Raw genomic sequence first — 27,957 nt, 5'->3', positions numbered from 1 at the left:
TCACTTGCACCTTTGCATTTAATTGCAATATAATTATAACCTTAAATTTGCAAGCTTCACCCTTGTTGGTGTTAGACTGGTGGCGGCTGATAAAACCCGTTTGCTCTACTGACGTCTAACCCCTGGTTAGCTCAGTTGGTAGAGCGCTCCACCTGTAATGGAGAAATCCCGGGTTCGATACCCGGACCAGGCGGGTTTTTTCGGTCGCTCAACAGTCACCTAGCTGTGTTTTGGAGATTTACGTTTGTCCTTCGTCCCTCTTGTTTCCCTTCTCCAGGGATTATTTTCATCATTCTTGTCCAGCTCACTTGCACGTTTGCATTTAATTGCAATATAATTATAACCTTAAATTTGCAAGCTTCACCCTTGTTGGTGTTAGACTGGTGGCGGCTGACAAAACCCGTTTGCTCTACTGACGTCTAACCCCTGGTTAGCTCAGTTGGTAGAGCGCTCCACCTGTAATGGAGAAATCCCGGGTTCAATACCCGGACCAGGCGGATATTTTCGGTCGCTCAACAGTCACCTAGCTGTGTTTTGGAGATTTACGTTTGTCCTTCGTCCCTCTTGTTTCCCTTCTCCAGGGATTATTTTCATCATTCTTCTCCAGCTCACTTGCACCTTTGCATTTAATTGCAATATAATTATAACCTTAAATTTGCAAGCTTCACCCTTGTTGGTGTTAGACTGGTGGCGGCTGATAAAACCCGTTAGCTCTACTGACGTCTAACCCCTGGTTAGCTCAGTTGGTAGAGCGCTCCACCTGTAATGGAGAAATCCCGGGTTCGATACCCGGACCAGGCGGATATTTTCGGTCGCTCAACAGTCACCTAGCTGTGTTTTGGAGATTTACGTTTGTCCTTCGTCCCTCTTGTTTCCCTTCTCCAGGGATTATTTTCATCATTCTTCTCCAGCTCACTTGCACCTTTGCATTTAATTGCAATATAATTATAACCTTAAATTTGCAAGCTTCACCCTTGTTGGTGTTAGACTGGTGGCGGCTGATAAAACCCGTTAGCTCTACTGACGTCTAACCCCTGGTTAGCTCAGTTGGTAGAGCGCTCCACCTGTAATGGAGAAATCCCGGGTTCGATACCCGGACCAGGCGGGTTTTTTCGGTCGCTCAACAGTCACCTAGCTGTGTTTTGGAGATTTACGTTTGTCCTTCGTCCCTCTTGTTTCCCTTCTCCAGGGATTATTTTCATCATTCTTGTCCAGCTCACTTGCACGTTTGCATTTAATTGCAATATAATTATAACCTTAAATTTGCAAGCTTCACCCTTGTTGGTGTTAGACTGGTGGCGGCTGACAAAACCCGTTTGCTCTACTGACGTCTAACCCCTGGTTAGCTCAGTTGGTAGAGCGCTCCACCTGTAATGGAGAAATCCCGGGTTCGATACCCGGACCAGGCGGATATTTTCGGTCGCTCAACAGTCACCTAGCTGTGTTTTGGAGATTTACGTTTGTCCTTCGTCCCTCTTGTTTCCCTTCTCCAGGGATTATTTTCATCATTCTTGTCCAGCTCACTTGCACCTTTGCATTTAATTTAATATTATTTAAACCTTAAATTTGCAAGCTTCACCCTTGTTGGTGTTAGTCTGGTGGCGGCTGATAAAACCCGTTTGTTCTACTGACGTCTAACTCCTGGTTAGCTCAGTTGGTAGAGCGCTCCACCTGTAATGGAGAAATCCCGGTTTCGATACCCGGACCAGGCGGGTTTTTTCGGTCGCTCAACAGTCACCTAGCTGTGTTTTGGAGATTTACGTTTGTCCTTCGTCCCTCTTGTTTCCCTTCTCCAGGGATTATTTTCATCATTCTTCTCCAGCTCACTTGCACCTTTGCATTTAATTGCAATATAATTATAACCTTAAATTTGCAAGCTTCACCCTTGTTGGTGTTAGACTGGTGGCGGCTGATAAAACACGTTAGCTCTACTGACGTCTAACCCCTGGTTAGCTCAGTTGGTAGAGCGCTCCACCTGTAATGGAGAAATCCCGGCTTCGATACCCGGACCAGGCGGATTTTTTCGGTCGCTCAACAGTCACCTAGCTGTGTTTTGGAGATTTACGTTTGTCCTTCGTCCCTCTTGTTTCCCTTCTCCAGGGATTATTTTCATCATTCTTGTCCAGCTCACTTGCACCTTTGCATTTAATTTAATATAATTTAAACCTTAAATTTGCAAGCTTCACCCTTGTTGGTGTTAGACTGGTGGCGGCTGATAAAACCCGTTTGTTCTACTGACGTCTAACTCCTAGTTAGCTCAGTTGGTAGAGCGCTCCACCTGTAATGGAGAAATCCCGGTTTCGATACCCGGACCAGGCGGATTTTTTCGGTCGCTCAACAGTCACCTAGCTGTGTTTTGGAGATTTACGTTTGTCCTTCGTTCCTCTTGTTTCCCTTCTCCAGGGATTATTTTCATCATTCTTCTCCAGCTCACTTGCACCTTTGCATTTAATTGCAATATAATTATAACCTTAAATTTGCAAGCTTCACCCTTGTTGGTGTTAGTCTGGTGGCGGCTGATAAAACCCGTTTGTTCTACTGACGTCTAACTCCTGGTTAGCTCAGTTGGTAGAGCGCTCCACCTGTAATGGAGAAATCCCGGTTTCGATACCCGGACCAGGCGGATTTTTCGGTCGCTCAACAGTCACCAAGCTGTGTTTTGGAGATTTACGTTTGTCCTTCGTCCCTCTTGTTTCCCTTCTCCAGGGATTATTTTCATCATTCTTCTCCAGCTCACTTGCACCTTTGCATTTAATTGCAATATAATTATAACCTTAAATTTGCAAGCTTCACCCTTGTTGGTGTTAGACTGGTGGCGGCTGATAAAACCCGTTTGCTCTACTGACGTCTAACCCCTGGTTAGCTCAGTTGGTAGAGCGCTCCACCTGTAATGGAGAAATCCCGGTTTCGATACCCGGACCAGGCGGATTTTTTCGGTCGCTCAACAGTCACCTAGCTGTGTTTTGGAGATTTACGTTTGTCCTTCGTCCCTCTTGTTTCCCTTCTCCAGGGATTATTTTCATCATTCTTGTCCAGCTCACTTGCACCTTTGCATTTAATTTAATATAATTTAAACCTTAAATTTGCAAGCTTCACCCTTGTTGGTGTTAGTCTGGTGGCGGCTGATAAAACCCGTTTGTTCTACTGACGTCTAACTCCTGGTTAGCTCAGTTGGTAGAGCGCTCCACCTGTAATGGAGAAATCCCGGTTTCGATACCCGGACCAGGCGGGTTTTTTCGGTCGCTCAACAGTCACCTAGCTGTGTTTTGGAGATTTACGTTTGTCCTTCGTCCCTCTTGTTTCCCTTCTCCAGGGATTTTTTTCATCATTCTTGTCCAGCTCACTTGCAGCTTTGCATTTAATTTAATATAATTTAAACCTTAAATTTGCAAGCTTCACCCTTGTTGGTGTTAGTCTGGTGGCGGCTGATAAAACCCGTTTGTTCTACTGACGTCTAACTCCTGGTTAGCTCAGTTGGTAGAGCGCTCCACCTGTAATGGAGAAATCCCGGTTTCGATACCCGGACCAGGCGGATTTTTTCGGTCGCTCAACAGTCACCTAGCTGTGTTTTGGAGATTTACGTTTGTCCTTCGTCCCTCTTGTTTCCCTTCTCCAGGGATTTTTTTCATCATTCTTGTCCAGCTCACTTGCACCTTTGCATTTAATTTAATATAATTTAAACCTTAAATTTGCAAGCTTCACCCTTGTTGGTGTTAGTCTGGTGGCGGCTGATAAAACCCGTTTGTTCTACTGACGTCTAACTCCTGGTTAGCTCAGTTGGTAGAGCGCTCCACCTGTAATGGAGAAATCCCGGTTTCGATACCCGGACCAGGCGGATTTTTTCGGTCGCTCAACAGTCACCTAGCTGTGTTTTGGAGATTTACGTTTGTCCTTCGTCCCTCTTGTTTCCCTTCTCCAGGGATTTTTTTCATCATTCTTGTCCAGCTCACTTGCACCTTTGCATTTAATTTAATATTATTTAAACCTTAAATTTGCAAGCTTCACCCTTGTTGGTGTTAGTCTGGTGGCGGCTGATAAAACCCGTTTGTTCTACTGACGTCTAACTCCTGGTTAGCTCAGTTGGTAGAGCGCTCCACCTGTAATGGAGAAATCCCGGTTTCGATACCCGGACCAGGCGGGTTTTTTCGGTCGCTCAACAGTCACCTAGCTGTGTTTTGGAGATTTACGTTTGTCCTTCGTCCCTCTTGTTTCCCTTCTCCAGGGATTATTTTCATCATTCTTCTCCAGCTCACTTGCAGCTTTGCATTTAATTGCAATATAATTATAACCTTAAATTTGCAAGCTTCACCCTTGTTGGTGTTAGACTGGTGGCGGCTGATAAAACCCGTTTGTTCTACTGACGTCTAACTCCTGGTTAGCTCAGTTGGTAGAGCGCTCCACCTGTAATGGAGAAATCCCGGTTTCGATACCCGGACCAGGCGGGTTTTTTCGGTCGCTCAACAGTCACCTAGCTGTGTTTTGGAGATTTACGTTTGTCCTTCGTCCCTCTTGTTTCCCTTCTCCAGGGATTTTTTTCATCATTCTTGTCCAGCTCACTTGCACCTTTGCATTTAATTTAATATTATTTAAACCTTAAATTTGCAAGCTTCACCCTTGTTGGTGTTAGTCTGGTGGCGGCTGATAAAACCCGTTTGTTCTACTGACGTCTAACTCCTGGTTAGCTCAGTTGGTAGAGCGCTCCACCTGTAATGGAGAAATCCCGGTTTCGATACCCGGACCAGGCGGGTTTTTTCGGTCGCTCAACAGTCACCTAGCTGTGTTTTGGAGATTTACGTTTGTCCTTCGTCCCTCTTGTTTCCCTTCTCCAGGGATTATTTTCATCATTCTTCTCCAGCTCACTTGCACCTTTGCATTTAATTGCAATATAATTATAACCTTAAATTTGCAAGCTTCACCCTTGTTGGTGTTAGTCTGGTGGCGGCTGATAAAACCCGTTTGTTCTACTGACGTCTAACTCCTGGTTAGCTCAGTTGGTAGAGCGCTCCACCTGTAATGGAGAAATCCCGGTTTCGATACCCGGACCAGGCGGGTTTTTTCGGTCGCTCAACAGTCACCTAGCTGTGTTTTGGAGATTTACGTTTGTCCTTCGTCCCTCTTGTTTCCCTTCTCCAGGGATTATTTTCATCATTCTTCTCCAGCTCACTTGCAGCTTTGCATTTAATTGCAATATAATTATAACCTTAAATTTGCAAGCTTCACCCTTGTTGGTGTTAGACTGGTGGCGGCTGATAAAACCCGTTTGTTCTACTTACGTCTAACTCCTGGTTAGCTCAGTTGGTAGAGCGCTCCACCTGTAATGGAGAAATCCCGGTTTCGATACCCGGACCAGGCGGGTTTTTTCGGTCGCTCAACAGTCACCTAGCTGTGTTTTGGAGATTTACGTTTGTCCTTCGTCCCTCTTGTTTCCCTTCTCCAGGGATTTTTTTCATCATTCTTGTCCAGCTCACTTGCACCTTTGCATTTAATTTAATATTATTTAAACCTTAAATTTGCAAGCTTCACCCTTGTTGGTGTTAGTCTGGTGGCGGCTGATAAAACCCGTTTGTTCTACTGACGTCTAACTCCTGGTTAGCTCAGTTGGTAGAGCGCTCCACCTGTAATGGAGAAATCCCGGTTTCGATACCCGGACCAGGCGGGTTTTTTCGGTCGCTCAACAGTCACCTAGCTGTGTTTTGGAGATTTACGTTTGTCCTTCGTCCCTCTTGTTTCCCTTCTCCAGGGATTATTTTCATCATTCTTCTCCAGCTCACTTGCACCTTTGCATTTAATTGCAATATAATTATAACCTTAAATTTGCAAGCTTCACCCTTGTTGGTGTTAGACTGGTGGCGGCTGATAAAACCCGTTTGTTCTACTGACGTCTAACTCCTGGTTAGCTCAGTTGGTAGAGCGCTCCACCTGTAATGGAGAAATCCCGGTTTCGATACCCGGACCAGGCGGATTTTTTCGGTCGCTCAACAGTCACCTAGCTGTGTTTTGGAGATTTACGTTTGTCCTTCGTCCCTCTTGTTTCCCTTCTCCAGGGATTATTTTCATCAATCTTGTCCAGCTCACTTGCACCTTTGCATTTAATTTAATATAATTTAAACCTTAAATTTGCAAGCTTCACCCTTGTTGGTGTTAGTCTGGTGGCGGCTGATAAAACCCGTTTGTTCTACTGACGTCTAACTCCTGGTTAGCTCAGTTGGTAGAGCGCTCCACCTGTAATGGAGAAATCCCGGTTTCGATACCCGGACCAGGCGGGTTTTTTCGGTCGCTCAACAGTCACCTAGCTGTGTTTTGGAGATTTACGTTTGTCCTTCGTCCCTCTTGTTTCCCTTCTCCAGGGATTATTTTCATCAATCTTGTCCAGCTCACTTGCACCTTTGCATTTAATTTAATATAATTTAAACCTTAAATTTGCAAGCTTCACCCTTGTTGGTGTTAGTCTGGTGGCGGCTGATAAAACCCGTTTGTTCTACTGACGTCTAACTCCTGGTTAGCTCAGTTGGTAGAGCGCTCCACCTGTAATGGAGAAATCCCGGTTTCGATACCCGGACCAGGCGGATTTTTTCGGTCGCTCAACAGTCACCTAGCTGTGTTTTGGAGATTTACGTTTGTCCTTCGTCCCTCTTGTTTCCCTTCTCCAGGGATTATTTTCATCATTCTTCTCCAGCTCACTTGCACCTTTGCATTTAATTTAATATAATTTAAACCTTAAATTTGCAAGCTTCACCCTTGTTGGTGTTAGTCTGGTGGCGGCTGATAAAACCCGTTTGTTCTACTGACGTCTAACTCCTGGTTAGCTCAGTTGGTAGAGCGCTCCACCTGTAATGGAGAAATCCCGGTTTCGATACCCGGACCAGGCGGATTTTTTCGGTCGCTCAACAGTCACCTAGCTGTGTTTTGGAGATTTACGTTTGTCCTTCGTCCCTCTTGTTTCCCTTCTCCAGGGATTATTTTCATCATTCTTCTCCAGCTCACTTGCACCTTTGCATTTAATTGCAATATAATTATAACCTTAAATTTGCAAGCTTCACCCTCGTTGGTGTTAGACTGGTGGCGGCTGATAAAACCCGTTTGCTCTACTGACGTCTAACCCCTGGTTAGCTCAGTTGGTAGAGCGCTCCACCTGTAATGGAGAAATCCCGGTTTCGATACCCGGACCAGGCGGGTTTTTTCGGTCGCTCAACAGTCACCTAGCTGTGTTTTGGAGATTTACGTTTGTCCTTCGTCCCTCTTGTTTCCCTTCTCCAGGGATTATTTTCATCATTCTTCTCCAGCTCACTTGCACCTTTGCATTTAATTGCAATATAATTTAAACCTTAAATTTGCAAGCTTCACCCTTGTTGGTGTTAGACTGGTGGCGGCTGATAAAACCCGTTTGCTCTACTGACGTCTAACCCCTGGTTAGCTCAGTTGGTAGAGCGCTCCACCTGTAATGGAGAAATCCCGGTTTCGATACCCGGACCAGGCGGGTTTTTTCGGTCGCTCAACAGTCACCTAGCTGTGTTTTGGAGATTTACGTTTGTCCTTCGTTCCTCTTGTTTCCCTTCTCCAGGGATTATTTTCATCAATCTTGTCCAGCTCACTTGCACCTTTGCATTTAATTTAATATAATTTAAACCTTAAATTTGCAAGCTTCACCCTTGTTGGTGTTAGTCTGGTGGCGGCTGATAAAACCCGTTTGTTCTACTGACGTCTAACTCCTGGTTAGCTCAGTTGGTAGAGCGCTCCACCTGTAATGGAGAAATCCCGGTTTCGATACCCGGACCAGGCGGGTTTTTTCGGTCGCTCAACAGTCACCTAGCTGTGTTTTGGAGATTTACGTTTGTCCTTCGTCCCTCTTGTTTCCCTTCTCCAGGGATTATTTTCATCATTCTTCTCCAGCTCACTTGCACCTTTGCATTTAATTGCAATATAATTATAACCTTAAATTTGCAAGCTTCACCCTTGTTGGTGTTAGACTGGTGGCGGCTGATAAAACCCGTTTGCTCTACTGACGTCTAACCCCTGGTTAGCTCAGTTGGTAGAGCGCTCCACCTGTAATGGAGAAATCCCGGTTTCGATACCCGGACCAGGCGGGTTTTTTCGGTCGCTCAACAGTCACCTAGCTGTGTTTTGGAGATTTACGTTTGTCCTTCGTCCCTCTTGTTTCCCTTCTCCAGGGATTATTTTCATCATTCTTCTCCAGCTCACTTGCACCTTTGCATTTAATTGCAATATAATTATAACCTTAAATTTGCAAGCTTCACCCTTGTTGGTGTTAGACTGGTGGCGGCTGATAAAACCCGTTTGCTCTACTGACGTCTAACCCCTGGTTAGCTCAGTTGGTAGAGCGCTCCACCTGTAATGGAGAAATCCCGGTTTCGATACCCGGACCAGGCGGATATTTTCGGTCGCTCAACAGTCACCTAGCTGTGTTTTGGAGATTTACGTTTGTCCTTCGTCCCTCTTGTTTCCCTTCTCCAGGGATTATTTTCATCATTCTTCTCCAGCTCACTTGCACCTTTGCATTTAATTGCAATATAATTATAACCTTAAATTTGCAAGCTTCACCCTTGTTGGTGTTAGACTGGTGGCGGCTGATAAAACCCGTTTGCTCTACTGACGTCTAACCCCTGGTTAGCTCAGTTGGTAGAGCGCTCCACCTGTAATGGAGAAATCCCGGTTTCGATACCCGGACCAGGCGGATATTTTCGGTCGCTCAACAGTCACCTAGCTGTGTTTTGGAGATTTACGTTTGTCCTTCGTCCCTCTTGTTTCCCTTCTCCAGGGATTATTTTCATCATTCTTTTCCAGCTCACTTGCACCTTTGCATTTAATTGCAATATAATTATAACCTTAAATTTGCAAGCTTCACCCTTGTTGGTGTTAGACTGGTGGCGGCTGATAAAACCCGTTTGCTCTACTGACGTCTAACCCCTGGTTAGCTCAGTTGGTAGAGCGCTCCACCTGTAATGGAGAAATCCCGGGTTCGATACCCGGACCAGGCGGATATTTTCGGTCGCTCAACAGTCACCTAGCTGTGTTTTGGAGATTTACGTTTGTCCTTCGTCCCTCTTGTTTCCCTTCTCCAGGGATTATTTTCATCAATCTTGTCCAGCTCACTTGCACCTTTGCATTTAATTTAATATAATTTAAACCTTAAATTTGCAAGCTTCACCCTTGTTGGTGTTAGTCTGGTGGCGGCTGATAAAACCCGTTTGTTCTACTGACGTCTAACTCCTGGTTAGCTCAGTTGGTAGAGCGCTCCACCTGTAATGGAGAAATCCCGGTTTCGATACCCGGACCAGGCGGGTTTTTTCGGTCGCTCAACAGTCACCTAGCTGTGTTTTGGAGATTTACGTTTGTCCTTCGTCCCTCTTGTTTCCCTTCTCCAGGGATTATTTTCATCATTCTTCTCCAGCTCACTTGCACCTTTGCATTTAATTGCAATATAATTATAACCTTAAATTTGCAAGCTTCACCCTTGTTGGTGTTAGACTGGTGGCGGCTGATAAAACCCGTTTGCTCTACTGACGTCTAACCCCTGGTTAGCTCAGTTGGTAGAGCGCTCCACCTGTAATGGAGAAATCCCGGTTTCGATACCCGGACCAGGCGGGTTTTTTCGGTCGCTCAACAGTCACCTAGCTGTGTTTTGGAGATTTACGTTTGTCCTTCGTCCCTCTTGTTTCCCTTCTCCAGGGATTATTTTCATCAATCTTGTCCAGCTCACTTGCACCTTTGCATTTAATTTAATATAATTTAAACCTTAAATTTGCAAGCTTCACCTTGTTGGTGTTAGACTGGTGGCGGCTGATAAAACCCGTTTGCTCTACTGACGTCTAACCCCTGGTTAGCTCAGTTGGTAGAGCGCTCCACCTGTAATGGAGAAATCCCGGTTTCGATACCCGGACCAGGCGGGTTTTTTCGGTCGCTCAACAGTCACCTAGCTGTGTTTTGGAGATTTACGTTTGTCCTTCGTCCCTCTTGTTTCCCTTCTCCAGGGATTATTTTCATCAATCTTGTCCAGCTCACTTGCACCTTTGCATTTAATTTAATATAATTTAAACCTTAAATTTGCAAGCTTCACCCTTGTTGGTGTTAGTCTGGTGGCGGCTGATAAAACCCGTTTGTTCTACTGACGTCTAACTCCTGGTTAGCTCAGTTGGTAGAGCGCTCCACCTGTAATGGAGAAATCCCGGTTTCGATACCCGGACCAGGCGGGTTTTTTCGGTCGCTCAACAGTCACCTAGCTGTGTTTTGGAGATTTACGTTTGTCCTTCGTCCCTCTTGTTTCCCTTCTCCAGGGATTATTTTCATCAATCTTGTCCAGCTCACTTGCACCTTTGCATTTAATTTAATATAATTTAAACCTTAAATTTGCAAGCTTCACCTTGTTGGTGTTAGACTGGTGGCGGCTGATAAAACCCGTTTGCTCTACTGACGTCTAACCCCTGGTTAGCTCAGTTGGTAGAGCGCTCCACCTGTAATGGAGAAATCCCGGTTTCGATACCCGGACCAGGCGGGTTTTTTCGGTCGCTCAACAGTCACCTAGCTGTGTTTTGGAGATTTACGTTTGTCCTTCGTCCCTCTTGTTTCCCTTCTCCAGGGATTATTTTCATCAATCTTGTCCAGCTCACTTGCACCTTTGCATTTAATTTAATATAATTTAAACCTTAAATTTGCAAGCTTCACCCTTGTTGGTGTTAGTCTGGTGGCGGCTGATAAAACCCGTTTGTTCTACTGACGTCTAACTCCTGGTTAGCTCAGTTGGTAGAGCGCTCCACCTGTAATGGAGAAATCCCGGTTTCGATACCCGGACCAGGCGGGTTTTTTCGGTCGCTCAACAGTCACCTAGCTGTGTTTTGGAGATTTACGTTTGTCCTTCGTCCCTCTTGTTTCCCTTCTCCAGGGATTATTTTCATCATTCTTCTCCAGCTCACTTGCACCTTTGCATTTAATTGCAATATAATTATAACCTTAAATTTGCAAGCTTCACCCTTGTTGGTGTTAGACTGGTGGCGGCTGATAAAACCCGTTTGCTCTACTGACGTCTAACCCCTGGTTAGCTCAGTTGGTAGAGCGCTCCACCTGTAATGGAGAAATCCCGGTTTCGATACCCGGACCAGGCGGATATTTTCGGTCGCTCAACAGTCACCTAGCTGTGTTTTGGAGATTTACGTTTGTCCTTCGTCCCTCTTGTTTCCCTTCTCCAGGGATTATTTTCATCATTCTTCTCCAGCTCACTTGCACCTTTGCATTTAATTGCAATATAATTATAACCTTAAATTTGCAAGCTTCACCCTTGTTGGTGTTAGACTGGTGGCGGCTGATAAAACCCGTTTGCTCTACTGACGTCTAACCCCTGGTTAGCTCAGTTGGTAGAGCGCTCCACCTGTAATGGAGAAATCCCGGTTTCGATACCCGGACCAGGCGGATATTTTCGGTCGCTCAACAGTCACCTAGCTGTGTTTTGGAGATTTACGTTTGTCCTTCGTCCCTCTTGTTTCCCTTCTCCAGGGATTATTTTCATCATTCTTCTCCAGCTCACTTGCACCTTTGCATTTAATTGCAATATAATTATAACCTTAAATTTGCAAGCTTCACCCTTGTTGGTGTTAGACTGGTGGCGGCTGATAAAACCCGTTTGCTCTACTGACGTCTAACCCCTGGTTAGCTCAGTTGGTAGAGCGCTCCACCTGTAATGGAGAAATCCCGGGTTCGATACCCGGACCAGGCGGATATTTTCGGTCGCTCAACAGTCACCTAGCTGTGTTTTGGAGATTTACGTTTGTCCTTCGTCCCTCTTGTTTCCCTTCTCCAGGGATTATTTTCATCAATCTTGTCCAGCTCACTTGCACCTTTGCATTTAATTTAATATAATTTAAACCTTAAATTTGCAAGCTTCACCCTTGTTGGTGTTAGTCTGGTGGCGGCTGATAAAACCCGTTTGTTCTACTGACGTCTAACTCCTGGTTAGCTCAGTTGGTAGAGCGCTCCACCTGTAATGGAGAAATCCCGGTTTCGATACCCGGACCAGGCGGGTTTTTTCGGTCGCTCAACAGTCACCTAGCTGTGTTTTGGAGATTTACGTTTGTCCTTCGTCCCTCTTGTTTCCCTTCTCCAGGGATTATTTTCATCATTCTTCTCCAGCTCACTTGCACCTTTGCATTTAATTGCAATATAATTATAACCTTAAATTTGCAAGCTTCACCCTTGTTGGTGTTAGACTGGTGGCGGCTGATAAAACCCGTTTGCTCTACTGACGTCTAACCCCTGGTTAGCTCAGTTGGTAGAGCGCTCCACCTGTAATGGAGAAATCCCGGTTTCGATACCCGGACCAGGCGGGTTTTTTCGGTCGCTCAACAGTCACCTAGCTGTGTTTTGGAGATTTACGTTTGTCCTTCGTCCCTCTTGTTTCCCTTCTCCAGGGATTATTTTCATCAATCTTGTCCAGCTCACTTGCACCTTTGCATTTAATTTAATATAATTTAAACCTTAAATTTGCAAGCTTCACCTTGTTGGTGTTAGACTGGTGGCGGCTGATAAAACCCGTTTGCTCTACTGACGTCTAACCCCTGGTTAGCTCAGTTGGTAGAGCGCTCCACCTGTAATGGAGAAATCCCGGTTTCGATACCCGGACCAGGCGGGTTTTTTCGGTCGCTCAACAGTCACCTAGCTGTGTTTTGGAGATTTACGTTTGTCCTTCGTCCCTCTTGTTTCCCTTCTCCAGGGATTATTTTCATCATTCTTCTCCAGCTCACTTGCACCTTTGCATTTAATTGCAATATAATTATAACCTTAAATTTGCAAGCTTCACCCTTGTTGGTGTTAGACTGGTGGCGGCTGATAAAACCCGTTTGCTCTACTGACGTCTAACCCCTGGTTAGCTCAGTTGGTAGAGCGCTCCACCTGTAATGGAGAAATCCCGGTTTCGATACCCGGACCAGGCGGATTTTTTCGGTCGCTCAACAGTCACCTAGCTGTGTTTTGGAGATTTACGTTTGTCCTTCGTCCCTCTTGTTTCCCTTCTCCAGGGATTATTTTCATCATTCTTCTCCAGCTCACTTGCACCTTTGCATTTAATTGCAATATAATTATAACCTTAAATTTGCAAGCTTCACCCTTGTTGGTGTTAGACTGGTGGCGGCTGATAAAACCCGTTTGCTCTACTGACGTCTAACCCCTGGTTAGCTCAGTTGGTAGAGCGCTCCACCTGTAATGGAGAAATCCCGGTTTCGATACCCGGACCAGGCGGATTTTTTCGGTCGCTCAACAGTCACCTAGCTGTGTTTTGGAGATTTACGTTTGTCCTTCGCCCCTCTTGTTTCCCTTCTCCAGGGATTATTTTCATCAATCTTGTCCAGCTCACTTGCACCTTTGCATTTAATTTAATATAATTTAAACCTTAAATTTGCAAGCTTCACCCTTGTTGGTGTTAGTCTGGTGGCGGCTGATAAAACCCGTTTGTTCTAGTGACGTCTAACTCCTGGTTAGCTCAGTTGGTAGAGCGCTCCACCTGTAATGGAGAAATCCCGGTTTCGATACCCGGACCAGGCGGGTTTTTTCGGTCGCTCAACAGTCACCTAGCTGTGTTTTGGAGATTTACGTTTGTCCTTCGTCCCTCTTGTTTCCCTTCTCCAGGGATTATTTTCATCATTCTTCTCCAGCTCACTTGCACCTTTGCATTTAATTGCAATATAATTATAACCTTAAATTTGCAAGCTTCACCCTTGTTGGTGTTAGACTGGTGGCGGCTGATAAAACCCGTTTGTTCTACTGACGTCTAACTCCTGGTTAGCTCAGTTGGTAGAGCGCTCCACCTGTAATGGAGAAATCCCGGTTTCGATACCCGGACCAGGCGGATTTTTTCGGTCGCTCAACAGTCACCTAGCTGTGTTTTGGAGATTTACGTTTGTCCTTCGTCCCTCTTGTTTCCCTTCTCCAGGGATTATTTTCATCAATCTTGTCCAGCTCACTTGCACCTTTGCATTTAATTTAATATAATTTAAACCTTAAATTTGCAAGCTTCACCCTTGTTGGTGTTAGTCTGGTGGCGGCTGATAAAACCCGTTTGTTCTACTGACGTCTAACTCCTGGTTAGCTCAGTTGGTAGAGCGCTCCACCTGTAATGGAGAAATCCCGGTTTCGATACCCGGACCAGGCGGGTTTTTTCGGTCGCTCAACAGTCACCTAGCTGTGTTTTGGAGATTTACGTTTGTCCTTCGTCCCTCTTGTTTCCCTTCTCCAGGGATTATTTTCATCATTCTTCTCCAGCTCACTTGCACCTTTGCATTTAATTGCAATATAATTATAACCTTAAATTTGCAAGCTTCACCCTTGTTGGTGTTAGACTGGTGGCGGCTGATAAAACCCGTTTGCTCTACTGACGTCTAACCCCTGGTTAGCTCAGTTGGTAGAGCGCTCCACCTGTAATGGAGAAATCCCGGTTTCGATACCCGGACCAGGCGGATTTTTTCGGTCGCTCAACAGTCACCTAGCTGTGTTTTGGAGATTTACGTTTGTCCTTCGCCCCTCTTGTTTCCCTTCTCCAGGGATTATTTTCATCAATCTTGTCCAGCTCACTTGCACCTTTGCATTTAATTTAATATAATTTAAACCTTAAATTTGCAAGCTTCACCCTTGTTGGTGTTAGTCTGGTGGCGGCTGATAAAACCCGTTTGTTCTAGTGACGTCTAACTCCTGGTTAGCTCAGTTGGTAGAGCGCTCCACCTGTAATGGAGAAATCCCGGTTTCGATACCCGGACCAGGCGGGTTTTTTCGGTCGCTCAACAGTCACCTAGCTGTGTTTTGGAGATTTACGTTTGTCCTTCGTCCCTCTTGTTTCCCTTCTCCAGGGATTATTTTCATCATTCTTCTCCAGCTCACTTGCACCTTTGCATTTAATTGCAATATAATTATAACCTTAAATTTGCAAGCTTCACCCTTGTTGGTGTTAGACTGGTGGCGGCTGATAAAACCCGTTTGTTCTACTGACGTCTAACTCCTGGTTAGCTCAGTTGGTAGAGCGCTCCACCTGTAATGGAGAAATCCCGGTTTCGATACCCGGACCAGGCGGATTTTTTCGGTCGCTCAACAGTCACCTAGCTGTGTTTTGGAGATTTACGTTTGTCCTTCGTCCCTCTTGTTTCCCTTCTCCAGGGATTATTTTCATCATTCTTGTCCAGCTCACTTGCACCTTTGCATTTAATTTAATATAATTTAAACCTTAAATTTGCAAGCTTCACCCTTGTTGGTGTTAGACTGGTGGCGGCTGATAAAACCCGTTTGCTCTACTGACGTCTAACTCCTGGTTAGCTCAGTTGGTAGAGCGCTCCACCTGTAATGGAGAAATCCCGGTTTCGATACCCGGACCAGGCGGGTTTTTTCGGTCGCTCAACAGTCACCTAGCTGTGTTTTGGAGATTTACGTTTGTCCTTCGTCCCTCTTGTTTCCCTTCTCCAGGGATTATTTTCATCATTCTTCTCCAGCTCACTTGCACCTTTGCATTTAATTGCAATATAATTATAACCTTAAATTTGCAAGCTTCACCCTTGTTGGTGTTAGACTGGTGGCGGCTGATAAAACCCGTTTGTTCTACTGACGTCTAACTCCTGGTTAGCTCAGTTGGTAGAGCGCTCCACCTGTAATGGAGAAATCCCGGTTTCGATACCCGGACCAGGCGGGTTTTTTCGGTCGCTCAACAGTCACCTAGCTGTGTTTTGGAGATTTACGTTTGTCCTTCGTCCCTCTTGTTTCCCTTCTCCAGGGATTATTTTCATCATTCTTCTCCAGCTCACTTGCACCTTTGCATTTAATTGCAATGTAATTATAACCTTAAATTTGCAAGCTTCACCCTTGTTGGTGTTAGACTGGTGGCGGCTGATAAAACCCGTTTGCTCTACTGACGTCTAACCCCTGGTTAGCTCAGTTGGTAGAGCGCTCCACCTGTAATGGAGAAATCCCGGTTTCGATACCCGGACCAGGCGGATTTTTTCGGTCGCTCAACAGTCACCTAGCTGTGTTTTGGAGATTTACGTTTGTCCTTCGTCCCTCTTGTTTCCCTTCTCCAGGGATTATTTTCATCAATCTTGTCCAGCTCACTTGCACCTTTGCATTTAATTTAATATAATTTAAACCTTAAATTTGCAAGCTTCACCCTTGTTGGTGTTAGTCTGGTGGCGGCTGATAAAACCCGTTTGTTCTAGTGACGTCTAACTCCTGGTTAGCTCAGTTGGTAGAGCGCTCCACCTGTAATGGAGAAATCCCGGTTTCGATACCCGGACCAGGCGGGTTTTTTCGGTCACTCAACAGTCACCTAGCTGTGTTTTGGAGATTTACGTTTGTCCTTCGTCCCTCTTGTTTCCCTTCTCCAGGGATTATTTTCATCATTCTTCTCCAGCTCACTTGCACCTTTGCATTTAATTGCAATATAATTATAACCTTAAATTTGCAAGCTTCACCCTTGTTGGTGTTAGACTGGTGGCGGCTGATAAAACCCGTTTGTTCTACTGACGTCTAACTCCTGGTTAGCTCAGTTGGTAGAGCGCTCCACCTGTAATGGAGAAATCCCGGTTTCGATACCCGGACCAGGCGGATTTTTTCGGTCGCTCAACAGTCACCTAGCTGTGTTTTGGAGATTTACGTTTGTCCTTCGTCCCTCTTGTTTCCCTTCTCCAGGGATTATTTTCATCATTCTTGTCCAGCTCACTTGCACCTTTGCATTTAATTTAATATAATTTAAACCTTAAATTTGCAAGCTTCACCCTTTTTGGTGTTAGACTGGTGGCGGCTGATAAAACCCGTTTGCTCTACTGACGTCTAACTCCTGGTTAGCTCAGTTGGTAGAGCGCTCCACCTGTAATGGAGAAATCCCGGTTTCGATACCCGGACCAGGCGGGGTTTTTCGGTCGCTCAACAGTCACCTAGCTGTGTTTTGGAGATTTACGTTTGTCCTTCGTGCCTCTTGTTTCCCTTCTCCAGGGATTATTTTCATCATTCTTCTCCAGCTCACTTGCACCTTTGCATTTAATTGCAATATAATTATAACCTTAAATTTGCAAGCTTCACCCTTGTTGGTGTTAGTCTGGTGGCGGCTGATAAAACCCGTTTGATCTACTGACGTCTAACTCCTGGTTAGCTCAGTTGGTAGAGCGCTCCACCTGTAATGGAGAAATCCCGGTTTCGATACCCGGACCAGGCGGGTTTTTTCGGTCGCTCAACAGTCACCTAGCTGTGTTTTGGAGATTTACGTTTGTCCTTCGTCCCTCTTGTTTCCCTTCTCCAGGGATTATTTTCATCATTCTTGTCCAGCTCACTTGCACCTTTGCATTTAATTTAATATAATTTAAACCTTAAATTTGCAAGCTTCACCCTTGTTGGTGTTAGTCTGGTGGCGGCTGATAAAACCCGTTTGTTCTACTGACGTCTAACTCCTGGTTAGCTCAGTTGGTAGAGCGCTCCACCTGTAATGGAGAAATCCCGGTTTCGATACCCCGACCAGGCGGGTTTTTTCGGTCGCTCAACAGTCACCTAGCTGTGTTTTGGAGATTTACGTTTGTCCTTCGTCCCTCTTGTTTCCCTTCTCCAGGGATTATTTTCATCATTCTTCTCCAGCTCACTTGCACCTTTGCATTTAATTGCAATATAATTATAACCTTAAATTTGCAAGCTTCACCCTTGTTGGTGTTAGACTGGTGGCGGCTGATAAAACCCGTTTGTTCTACTGACGTCTAACTCCTGGTTAGCTCAGTTGGTAGAGCGCTCCACCTGTAATGGAGAAATCCCGGTTTCGATACCCGGACCAGGCGGATTTTTTCGGTCGCTCAACAGTCACCTAGCTGTGTTTTGGAGATTTACGTTTGTCCTTCGTCCCTCTTGTTTCCCTTCTCCAGGGATTATTTTCATCATTCTTCTCCAGCTCACTTGCACCTTTGCATTTAATTGCAATATAATTATAACCTTAAATTTGCAAGCTTCACCCTTGTTGGTGTTAGACTGGTGGCGGCTGATAAAACCCGTTTGTTCTACTGACGTCTAACTCCTGGTTAGCTCAGTTGGTAGAGCGCTCCACCTGTAATGGAGAAATCCCGGTTTCGATACCCGGACCAGGCGGGTTTTTTCGGTCGCTCAACAGTCACCTAGCTGTGTTTTGGAGATTTACGTTTGTCCTTCGTCCCTCTTGTTTCCCTTCTCCAGGGATTATTTTCATCATTCTTCTCCAGCTCACTTGCACCTTTGCATTTAATTGCAATATAATTATAACCTTAAATTTGCAAGCTTCACCCTTGTTGGTGTTAGTCTGGTGGCGGCTGATAAAACCCGTTTGTTCTACTGACGTCTAACTCCTGGTTAGCTCAGTTGGTAGAGCGCTCCACCTGTAATGGAGAAATCCCGGTTTCGATACCCGGACCAGGCGGATTTTTTCGGTCGCTCAACAGTCACCTAGCTGTGTTTTGGAGATTTACGTTTGTCCTTCGTCCCTCTTGTTTCCCTTCTCCAGGGATTATTTTCATCATTCTTCTCCAGCTCACTTGCACCTTTGCATTTAATTGCAATATAATTATAACCTTAAATTTGCAAGCTTCACCCTTGTTGGTGTTAGTCTGGTGGCGGCTGATAAAACCCGTTTGTTCTACTGACGTCTAACTCCTGGTTAGCTCAGTTGGTAGAGCGCTCCACCTGTAATGGAGAAATCCCGGTTTCGATACCCGGACCAGGCGGATTTTTTCGGTCGCTCAACAGTCACCTAGCTGTGTTTTGGAGATTTACGTTTGTCCTTCGTCCCTCTTGTTTCCCTTCTCCAGGGATTATTTTCATCATTCTTGTCCAGCTCACTTGCACCTTTGCATTTAATTTAATATAATTTAAACCTTAAATTTGCAAGCTTCACCCTTGTTGGTGTTAGACTGGTGGCGGCTGATAAAACCCGTTTGCTCTACTGACGTCTAACTCCTGGTTAGCTCAGTTGGTAGAGCGCTCCACCTGTAATGGAGAAATCCCGGTTTCGATACCCGGACCAGGCGGGTTTTTTCGGTCGCTCAACAGTCACCTAGCTGTGTTTTGGAGATTTACGTTTGTCCTTCGTCCCTCTTGTTTCCCTTCTCCAGGGATTATTTTCATCATTCTTGTCCAGCTCACTTGCACCTTTGCATTTAATTTAATATAAGTTAAACCTTAAATTTGCAAGCTTCACCCTTGTTGGTGTTAGTCTGGTGGCGGCTGATAAAACCCGTTTGTTCTACTGACGTCTAACTCCTGGTTAGCTCAGTTGGTAGAGCGCTCCACCTGTAATGGAGAAATCCCGGTTTCGATACCCGGACCAGGCGGATTTTTTCGGTCGCTCAACAGTCACCTAGCTGTGTTTTGGAGATTTACGTTTGTCCTTCGTCCCTCTTGTTTCCCTTCTCCAGGGATTATTTTCATCATTCTTGTCCAGCTCACTTGCACCTTTGCATTTAATTTAATATAATTTAAACCTTAAATTTGCAAGCTTCACCCTTGTTGGTGTTAGACTGGTGGCGGCTGATAAAACCCGTTTGCTCTACTGACGTCTAACTCCTGGTTAGCTCAGTTGGTAGAGCGCTCCACCTGTAATGGAGAAATCCCGGTTTCGATACCCGGACCAGGCGGGTTTTTTCGGTCGCTCAACAGTCACCTAGCTGTGTTTTGGAGATTTACGTTTGTCCTTCGTCCCTCTTGTTTCCCTTCTCCAGGGATTATTTTCATCATTCTTGTCCAGCTCACTTGCACCTTTGCATTTAATTTAATATAAGTTAAACCTTAAATTTGCAAGCTTCACCCTTGTTGGTGTTAGTCTGGTGGCGGCTGATGAAACCCGTTTGTTCTACTGACGTCTAACTCCTGGTTAGCTCAGTTGGTAGAGCGCTCCACCTGTAATGGAGAAATCCCGGATTCGATACCCGGACCAGGCGGATTTTTTCGGTCGCTCAACAGTCACCTAGCTGTGTTTTGGAGATTTACGTTTGTCCTTCGTCCCTCTTGTTTCCCTTCTCCAGGGATTATTTTCATCATTCTTGTCCAGCTCACTTGCACCTTTGCATTTAATTTAATATAATTTAAACCTTAAATTTGCAAGCTTCACCCTTGTTGGTGTTAGTCTGGTGGCGGCTGATAAAACCCGTTTGTTCTACTGACGTCTAACTCCTGGTTAGCTCAGTTGGTAGAGCGCTCCACCTTTAATGGAGAAATCCCGGTTTCGATACCCGGACCAGGCGGGTTTTTTCGGTCGCTCAACAGTCACCTAGCTGTGTTTTGGAGATTTACGTTTGTCCTTCGTCCCTCTTGTTTCCCTTCTCCAGGGATTATTTTCATCATTCTTGTCCAGCTCACTTGCACCTTTGCATTTAATTTAATATAATTTAAACCTTAAATTTGCAAGCTTCACCCTTGTTGGTGTTAGACTGGTGGCGGCTGATAAAACCCGTTTGCTCTACTGACGTCTAACTCCTGGTTAGCTCAGTTGGTAGAGCGCTCCACCTGTAATGGAGAAATACCGGTTTCGATACCCGGACCAGGCGGGTTTTTTCGGTCGCTCAACAGTCACCTAGCTGTGTTTTGGAGATTTACGTTTGTCCTTCGTCCCTCTTGTTTCCCTTCTCCTGGGATTATTTTCATCATTCTTGTCCAGCTCACTTGCACCTTTGCATTTAATTTAATATAATTTAAACCTTAAATTTGCAAGCTTCACCCTTGTTGGTGTTAGACTGGTGGCGGCTGATAAAACCCGTTTGCTCTACTGACGTCTAACTCCTGGTTAGCTCAGTTGGTAGAGCGCTCCACCTGTAATGGAGAAATACCGGTTTCGATACCCGGACCAGGCGGATTTTTTTGGTCGCTCAACAGTCACCTAGCTGTGTTTTGGAGATTTACGTTTGTCCTTCGTCCCTCTTGTTTCCCTTCTCCAGGGATTATTTTCATCATTCTTCTCCAGCTCACTTGCACCTTTGCATTTAATTGCAATATAATTATAACCTTAAATTTGCAAGCTTCACCCTTGTTGGTGTTAGTCTGGTGGCGGCTGATAAAACCCGTTTGTTCTACTGACGTCTAACTCCTGGTTAGCTCAGTTGGTAGAGCGCTCCACCTGTAATGGAGAAATCCCGGTTTCGATACCCGGACCAGGCGGGTTTTTTCGGTCGCTCAACAGTCACCTAGCTGTGTTTTGGAGATTTACGTTTGTCCTTCGTCCCTCTTGTTTCCCTTCTCCAGGGATTATTTTCATCATTCTTGTCCAGCTCACTTGCACCTTTGCATTTAATTTAATATAATTTAAACCTTAAATTTGCAAGCTTCACCCTTGTTGGTGTTAGACTGGTGGCGGCTGATAAAACCCGTTTGTTCTACTGACGTCTAACTCCTGGTTAGCTCAGTTGGTAGAGCGCTCCACCTGTAATGGAGAAATCCCGGTTTCGATACCCGGACCAGGCGGATTTTTTCGGTCGCTCAACAGTCACCTAGCTGTGTTTTGGAGATTTACGTTTGTCCTTCGTCCCTCTTGTTTCCCTTCTCCAGGGATTATTTTCATCATTCTTCTCCAGCTCACTTGCACCTTTGTATTTAATTGCAATATAATTATAACCTTAAATTTGCAAGCTTCACCCTTGTTGGTGTTAGACTGGTGGCGGCTGATAAAACCCGTTTGCTCTACTGACGTCTAACCCCTGGTTAGCTCAGTTGGTAGAGCGCTCCACCTGTAATGGAGAAATCCCGGCTTCGATACCCGGACCAGGCGGGTTTTTTCGGTCGCTCAACAGTCACCTAGCTGTGTTTTGGAGATTTACGTTTGTCCTTCGTCCCTCTTGTTTCCCTTCTCCAGGGATTATTTTCATCATTCTTGTCCAGCTCACTTGCAGCTTTGCATTTAATTGCAATATAATTATAACCTTAAATTTGCAAGCTTCACCCTTGTTGGTGTTAGACTGGTGGCGGCTGATAAAACCCGTTTGCTCTACTGACGTCTAACCCCTGGTTGGCTCAGTTGGTAGAGCGCTCCACCTGTAATGGAGAAATCCCGGTTTCGATACCCGGACCAGGCGGGTTTTTTCGGTCGCTCAACAGTCACCTAGCTGTGTTTTGGAGATTTACGTTTGTCCTTCGTCCCTCTTGTTTCCCTTCTCCAGGGATTATTTTCATCATTCTTGTCCAGCTCACTTGCAGCTTTGCATTTAATTGCAATATAATTATAACCTTAAATTTGCAAGCTTCACCCTTGTTGGTGTTAGACTGGTGGCGGCTGATAAAACCCGTTTGCTCTACTGACGTCTAACCCCTGGTTAGCTCAGTTGGTAGAGCGCTCCACCTGTAATGGAGAAATCCCGGTTTCGATACCCGGACCAGGCGGGTTTTTTCGGTCGCTCAACAGTCACCTAGCTGTGTTTTGGAGATTTACGTTTGTCCTTCGTCCCTCTTGTTTCCCTTCTCCAGGGATTATTTTCATCATTCTTGTCCAGCTCACTTGCAGCTTTGCATTTAATTGCAATATAATTATAACCTTAAATTTGCAAGCTTCACCCTTGTTGGTGTTAGACTGGTGGCGGCTGATAAAACCCGTTTGCTCTACTGACGTCTAACCCCTGGTTAGCTCAGTTGGTAGAGCGCTCCACCTGTAATGGAGAAATCCCGGCTTCGATACCCGGACCAGGCGGATTTTTTCGGTCGCTCAACAGTCACCTAGCTGTGTTTTGGAGATTTACGTTTGTCCTTCGTCCCTCTTGTTTCCCTTCTCCAGGGATTATTTTCATCATTCTTGTCCAGCTCACTTGCAGCTTTGCATTTAATTGCAATATAATTATAACCTTAAATTTGCAAGCTTCACCCTTGTTGGTGTTAGACTGGTGGCGGCTGATAAAACCCGTTTGCTCTACTGACGTCTAACCCCTGGTTAGCTCAGTTGGTAGAGCGCTCCACCTGTAATGGAGAAATCCCGGTTTCGATACCCGGACCAGGCGGGTTTTTTCGGTCGCTCAACAGTCACCTAGCTGTGTTTTGGAGATTTACGTTTGTCCTTCGTCCCTCTTGTTTCCCTTCTCCAGGGATTATTTTCATCATTCTTGTCCAGCTCACTTGCAGCTTTGCATTTAATTGCAATATAATTATAACCTTAAATTTGCAAGCTTCACCCTTGTTGGTGTTAGACTGGTGGCGGCTGATAAAACCCGTTTGCTCTACTGACGTCTAACCCCTGGTTAGCTCAGTTGGTAGAGCGCTCCACCTGTAATGGAGAAATCCCGGTTTCGATACCCGGACCAGGCGGGTTTTTTCGGTCGCTCAACAGTCACCTAGCTGTGTTTTGGAGATTTACGTTTGTCCTTCGTCCCTCTTGTTTCCCTTCTCCAGGGATTATTTTCATCATTCTTCTCCAGCTCACTTGCACCTTTGCATTTAATTGCAATATAATTATAACCTTAAATTTGCAAGCTTCACCCTTGTTGGTGTTAGTCTGGTGGCGGCTGATAAAACCCGTTTGTTCTACTGACGTCTAACTCCTGGTTAGCTCAGTTGGTAGAGCGCTCCACCTGTAATGGAGAAATCCCGGTTTCGATACCCGGACCAGGCGGATTTTTTCGGTCGCTCAACAGTCACCTAGCTGTGTTTTGGAGATTTACGTTTGTCCTTCGTCCCTCTTGTTTCCCTTCTCCAGGGATTATTTTCATCATTCTTGTCCAGCTCACTTGCACCTTTGCATTTAATTGCAATATAATTATAACCTTAAATTTGCAAGCTTCACCCTTGTTGGTGTTAGACTGGTGGCGGCTGATAAAACCCGTTTGTTCTACTGACGTCTAACTCCTGGTTAGCTCAGTTGGTAGAGCGCTCCACCTGTAATGGAGAAATCCCGGGTTCGATACCCGGACCAGGCGGATTTTTTCGGTCGCTCAACAGTCACCTAGCTGTGTTTTGGAGATTTACGTTTGTCCTTCGTCCCTCTTGTTTCCCTTCTCCAGGGATTATTTTCATCATTCTTGTCCAGCTCACTTGCACCTTTGCATTTAATTGCAATATAATTATAACCTTAAATTTGCAAGCTTCACCCTTGTTGGTGTTAGACTGGTGGCGGCTGATAAAACCCGTTTGTTCTACTGACGTCTAACTCCTGGTTAGCTCAGTTGGTAGAGCGCTCCACCTGTAATGGAGAAATCCCGGTTTCGATACCCGGACCAGGCGGATTTTTTCGGTCGCTCAACAGTCACCTAGCTGTGTTTTGGAGATTTACGTTTGTCCTTCGTCCCTCTTGTTTCCCTTCTCCAGGGATTATTTTCATCATTCTTCTCCAGCTCACTTGCACCTTTGCATTTAATTGCAATATAATTATAACCTTAAATTTGCAAGCTTCACCCTTGTTGGTGTTAGACTGGTGGCGGCTGATAAAACCCGTTTGTTCTACTGACGTCTAACTCCTGGTTAGCTCAGTTGGTAGAGCGCTCCACCTGTAATGGAGAAATCCCGGGTTCGATACCCGGACCAGGCGGATTTTTTCGGTCGCTCAACAGTCACCTAGCTGTGTTTTGGGGATTTACGTTTGTCCTTCGTCCCTCTTGTTTCCCTTCTCCAGGGATTATTTTCATCATTCTTGTCCAGCTCACTTGCACCTTTGCATTTAATTTAATATAATTTAAACCTTAAATTTGCAAGCTTCACCCTTGTTGGTGTTAGACTGGTGGCGGCTGATAAAACCCGTTTGTTCTACTGACGTCTAACTCCTGGTTAGCTCAGTTGGTAGAGCGCTCCACCTGTAATGGAGAAATCCCGGTTTCGATACCCGGACCAGGCGGATTTTTTCGGTCGCTCACCAGTCACCTAGCTGTGTTTTGGAGATTTACGTTTGTCCTTCGTCCCTCTTGTTTCCCTTCTCCAGGGATTATTTTCATCATTCTTGTCCAGCTCACTTGCACCTTTGCATTTAATTGCAATATAATTATAACCTTAAATTTGCAAGCTTCACCCTTGTTGGTGTTAGACTGGTGGCGGCTGATAAAACCCGTTTGTTCTACTGACGTCTAACTCCTGGTTAGCTCAGTTGGTAGAGCGCTCCACCTGTAATGGAGAAATCCCGGCTTCGATACCCGGACCAGGCGGATTTTTTCGGTCGCTCAACAGTCACCTAGCTGTGTTTTGGAGATTTACGTTTGTCCTTCGTCCCTCTTGTTTCCCTTCTCCAGGGATTATTTTCATCATTCTTGTCCAGCTCACTTGCACCTTTGCATTTAATTGCAATATAATTATAACCTTAAATTTGCAAGCTTCACCCTTGTTGGTGTTAGACTGGTGGCGGCTGATAAAACCCGTTTGTTCTACTGACGTCTAACTCCTGGTTAGCTCAGTTGGTAGAGCGCTCCACCTGTAATGGAGAAATCCCGGCTTCGATACCCGGACCAGGCGGATTTTTTCGGTCGCTCAACAGTCACCTAGCTGTGTTTTGGAGATTTACGTTTGTCCTTCGTCCCTCTTGTTTCCCTTCTCCAGGGATTATTTTCATCATTCTTGTCCAGCTCACTTGCACCTTTGCATTTAATTGCAATATAATTATAACCTTAAATTTGCAAGCTTCACCCTTGTTGGTGTTAGACTGGTGGCGGCTGATAAAACCCGTTTGTTCTACTGACGTCTAACTCCTGGTTAGCTCAGTTGGTAGAGCGCTCCACCTGTAATGGAGAAATCCCGGCTTCGATACCCGGACCAGGCGGATTTTTTCGGTCGCTCAACAGTCACCTAGCTGTGTTTTGGAGATTTACGTTTGTCCTTCGTCCCTCTTGTTTCCCTTCTCCAGGGATTATTTTCATCATTCTTGTCCAGCTCACTTGCACCTTTGCATTTAATTGCAATATAATTATAACCTTAAATTTGCAAGCTTCACCCTTGTTGGTGTTAGACTGGTGGCGGCTGATAAAACCCGTTTGCTCTACTGACGTCTAACCCCTGGTTAGCTCAGTTGGTAGAGCGCTCCACCTGTAATGGAGAAATCCCGGGTTCGATACCCGGACCAGGCGGATTTTTTCGGTCGCTCAACAGTCACCTAGCTGTGTTTTGGAGATTTACGTTTGTCCTTCGTCCCTCTTGTTTCCCTTCTCCAGGGATTATTTTCATCATTCTTGTCCAGCTCACTTGCACCTTTGCATTTAATTGCAATATAATTATAACCTTAAATTTGCAAGCTTCACCCTTGTTGGTGTTAGACTGGTGGCGGCTGATAAAACCCGTTTGTTCTACTGACGTCTAACTCCTGGTTAGCTCAGTTGGTAGAGCGCTCCACCTGTAATGGAGAAATCCCGGCTTCGATACCCGGACCAGGCGGATTTTTTCGGTCGCTCAACAGTCACCTAGCTGTGTTTTGGAGATTTACGTTTGTCCTTCGTCCCTCTTGTTTCCCTTCTCCAGGGATTATTTTCATCATTCTTGTCCAGCTCACTTGCACCTTTGCATTTAATTGCAATATAATTATAACCTTAAATTTGCAAGCTTCACCCTTGTTGGTGTTAGACTGGTGGCGGCTGATAAAACCCGTTTGTTCTACTGACGTCTAACTCCTGGTTAGCTCAGTTGGTAGAGCGCTCCACCTGTAATGGAGAAATCCCGGCTTCGATACCCGGACCAGGCGGATTTTTTCGGTCGCTCAACAGTCACCTAGCTGTGTTTTGGAGATTTACGTTTGTCCTTCGTCCCTCTTGTTTCCCTTCTCCAGGGATTATTTTCATCATTCTTGTCCAGCTCACTTGCACCTTTGCATTTAATTGCAATATAATTATAACCTTAAATTTGCAAGCTTCACCCTTGTTGGTGTTAGACTGGTGGCGGCTGATAAAACCCGTTTGCTCTACTGACGTCTAACCCCTGGTTAGCTCAGTTGGTAGAGCGCTCCACCTGTAATGGAGAAATCCCGGGTTCGATACCCGGACCAGGCGGATTTTTTCGGTCGCTCAACAGTCACCTAGCTGTGTTTTGGAGATTTACGTTTGTCCTTCGTCCCTCTTGTTTCCCTTCTCCAGGGATTATTTTCATCATTCTTGTCCAGCTCACTTGCACCTTTGCATTTAATTGCAATATAATTATAACCTTAAATTTGCAAGCTTCACCCTTGTTGGTGTTAGACTGGTGGCGGCTGATAAAACCCGTTTGTTCTACTGACGTCTAACTCCTGGTTAGCTCAGTTGGTAGAGCGCTCCACCTGTAATGGAGAAATCCCGGCTTCGATACCCGGACCAGGCGGATTTTTTCGGTCGCTCAACAGTCACCTAGCTGTGTTTTGGAGATTTACGTTTGTCCTTCGTCCCTCTTGTTTCCCTTCTCCAGGGATTATTTTCATCATTCTTGTCCAGCTCACTTGCACCTTTGCATTTAATTGCAATATAATTATAACCTTAAATTTGCAAGCTTCACCCTTGTTGGTGTTAGACTGGTGGCGGCTGATAAAACCCGTTTGTTCTACTGACGTCTAACTCCTGGTTAGCTCAGTTGGTAGAGCGCTCCACCTGTAATGGAGAAATCCCGGCTTCGATACCCGGACCAGGCGGATTTTTTCGGTCGCTCAACAGTCACCTAGCTGTGTTTTGGAGATTTACGTTTGTCCTTCGTCCCTCTTGTTTCCCTTCTCCAGGGATTATTTTCATCATTCTTGTCCAGCTCACTTGCACCTTTGCATTTAATTGCAATATAATTATAACCTTAAATTTGCAAGCTTCACCCTTGTTGGTGTTAGACTGGTGGCGGCTGATAAAACCCGTTTGCTCTACTGACGTCTAACCCCTGGTTAGCTCAGTTGGTAGAGCGCTCCACCTGTAATGGAGAAATCCCGGGTTCGATACCCGGACCAGGCGGATTTTTTCGGTCGCTCAACAGTCACCTAGCTGTGTTTTGGAGATTTACGTTTGTCCTTCGTCCCTCTTGTTTCCCTTCTCCAGGGATTATTTTCATCATTCTTGTCCAGCTCACTTGCACCTTTGCATTTAATTGCAA

The 27,957-nt window shown here is 45.4% G+C and overlaps 1 non-coding gene across 1 annotated transcript; it reads left to right on the top strand.

Moving 5' to 3' along the window:
- The first annotated feature begins 20,149 nt into the window (after positions 1-20,149).
- On the top strand, positions 20,150-20,222 carry Trnak-uuu. Its single transcript has one exon. It is a non-coding gene; the product is annotated as a tRNA-Lys (tRNA).
- The last annotated feature ends 7,735 nt before the right edge of the window (positions 20,223-27,957 follow it).

The sequence above is a fragment of the Ixodes scapularis genome, unplaced genomic scaffold, assembly GCF_016920785.2.
Source record: "Ixodes scapularis isolate PalLabHiFi unplaced genomic scaffold, ASM1692078v2 PGA_scaffold13__105_contigs__length_92229423, whole genome shotgun sequence".
Lineage (NCBI taxonomy): Eukaryota > Metazoa > Arthropoda > Arachnida > Ixodida > Ixodidae > Ixodes > Ixodes scapularis.
The sequence above is the reverse complement of the archived record's forward strand: the minus strand, read 5'-3'. Positions and strand labels throughout refer to the sequence as shown.